The following is a 2500-nucleotide window of genomic DNA, read 5'->3' as shown; positions in this document are numbered from 1 at the left end:
TTCCATGGTAACGGCGGACGATGCAGCATCGGACGGTCTGGAGAGGATCTGCATCAAAACAAAACCCGGCGAGCGACACGCCGACGTGGGGACGATTCCAAACCGTCGTTTTAGACTCATTAGAAGAGTAGAATTAATCAGAATCTCTAATTGAGAATAAGAAAAACACACTTTGTGAGGTCATCAACTTCAAGAGGAGCTTCAGAGTTTCCAGAAGTGTTTGAGAATCAATAATCCCGATTTAACCGACCGCTGCACTCGTTCTCCCTCGGGAACGACTCACGAAAACGACACATCCCGTTACTTCTTCTCACTTTCAGCACTGGTGTGAGACAAACTGAACCAATACTGTAGAAAACGACTCCAAACTCAACATGAAACACAATTTAAGGAAACCTCCTGGCGCAGAATGCAGTGAAACACACACACACACACACACACACACACACACACACACACACACACACACACACACACACACACACACGGTAAAGCAGAGTTTAAGGTCTGGTGCCCTCTAGTGGTGGTTTTCAGCACGACACTGCAGATGAACACATTTATACATAAACCATCTTTTCATCTTATAAAGTTACTTCGATCTCTTGGATGAAAAAAAAAGACAATAAACAATAAATGCTAAAATTAGTAATATTTCAAAAACGGGAAAAAAAAACCTTATGAATAGTGATTGTTGTTTTACTTAATTTCCTATTTTATGTGCCGATATTAGTCACCATTAATTCAATTCAACTTTATTTGTACAACAAAGCCATTTCAGGCCGTTTTAGTGAGAAAAACCAACAAATCAAATGACTGTAAAAGAAAAAGTCCCGTATTTAGAGGAAGAAATCTTTTCAAAACCAGACTCAGGAGGAGAAACCTGCAGAACGGCCTCCACATATATATATATATATATATATATGGAGTGTAACTACATGTGTGTAACAAGAGGACACCCCCCCCATGGGCACAACACATCGACTCTGCTGTTCATCCCACAAATGCTTGTTGTTCCTCACAATCGTTTTGCCAGTCCGACATGAAAAGATAAAAAGAATCCACCTTCCCTTTGATGTAAAAGCAACAGAAAAAATCACATAGATCCTGATAAACGGGTTCCACCCACAATATCTGAGACATGGCTGATCGGGCTGAAGCCGCTTTGATCCCAAACAATCCCAATTCTGTCACTAAAGAAGTTTTACAAAGTCGATTCCTGCTCGACAGCTGTGTTTTTTTTTTTTTGTTTTTTGGTCAGCCCGGCCACGGCAATGAAGAGAAATGTAGGGTCGTCCTGGCGTTGGACCAGCAGGTGGTTCCAGTGGCGAGGCTGCAGTGGAATAAAACATGAATGTTCAGTTGCTTCACATCAAAAGAAATTCCAAGAACCGTGGCGCTGGAGGACGACGGCGTTCAGACGTGATGGAGGGGGGAGGGGGGGGGGAAAGACGACAGGAGGCGGAGTCGAGTTATTTTGTAAGGAAACTTTTATGCTTTAGTGAAACTCACTCATTAGAGACAGAAGGCGTTGCAGTTTCCAGTACAGCAGGTAAGGTTTGATATTAAAGAGTACAAAAAAAAGGAGAGAAAAAAAAATCACAATTCCAGAGTTCGTTTTTCCGCTCCAACCTCGCAGGAAAGGGGGGGGGGGGGGGGCAAAAAAGAAAAAAAAGAAGTTTTTGGTCCGAGTCTCTCTCGCCTCCTCCTCCTCCTCCTATCTAATGGGCAGAATGTGGTTCCTCAGAAACTCCCCAAAAAATTCAACACAAGATGATTGCATAGTTTTATTTTCTTTTGTAATTACAATTCCTACTTTCTTTTATTTTTTATTTTATTTCACACACTGGAATGTTTATGTATAGAAAGACTTCCTGCTCGTTGGCCTCGTCCTGGTGGAGGAGTTAAATTCCCTTCTCTTCGGAGATGAACCGGGGCAGGGTGGAGGGGGGGTGGGGGGCCTGTCGCCACCTGGAGTCACTCATTTCTAACATTTCCACTCTTTTCTTTCCCCTTATTACAAAAGATCAAAGGCCAATCAAAGCACCCTTTCTTTCCCCGTTTTTACAAAAGATCAAAGGTCAATCAAAGCACCCGGCGTGTTCATATCCTCTGTGTGTATAAAAGTCACCTCTCTCTGTAATGTTATATTAAATAAGCACCTGAAGCCCGTCTGAAAAGTTTCACAGAAGCAAATATTTAGCCGCTGGTCAACAGGATATGTTTTTTTTTTTTTTTAAGGATAAACTTTACAGGCGACGACGAAGCGAGAAGCTGAAGAAGAGACTCGAACCTTTTCCACTGGTGGAGCTGCTCTGCTGCTCAACGCTTTATTTCACTTTACTCATTAACGCCACGCAGACTGATCCTAACCATGGATGATTCTGGGAGGCGGGGGAGGGGAGGGGGGGGGGAGAGGGGTGGTGTCATCTGCCGTACTGAAAAAATTAGTATGTACAGCGCCAAGCCCCGCCCACACGACCGGCCGTCCCGCCAGGAGGAG

The sequence above is a fragment of the Blennius ocellaris genome (assembly GCF_963422515.1).
Source record: "Blennius ocellaris genome assembly, contig: SCAFFOLD_228, whole genome shotgun sequence".
Lineage (NCBI taxonomy): Eukaryota > Metazoa > Chordata > Actinopteri > Blenniiformes > Blenniidae > Blennius > Blennius ocellaris.
Note: the sequence above shows the minus strand (reverse complement) of the source record.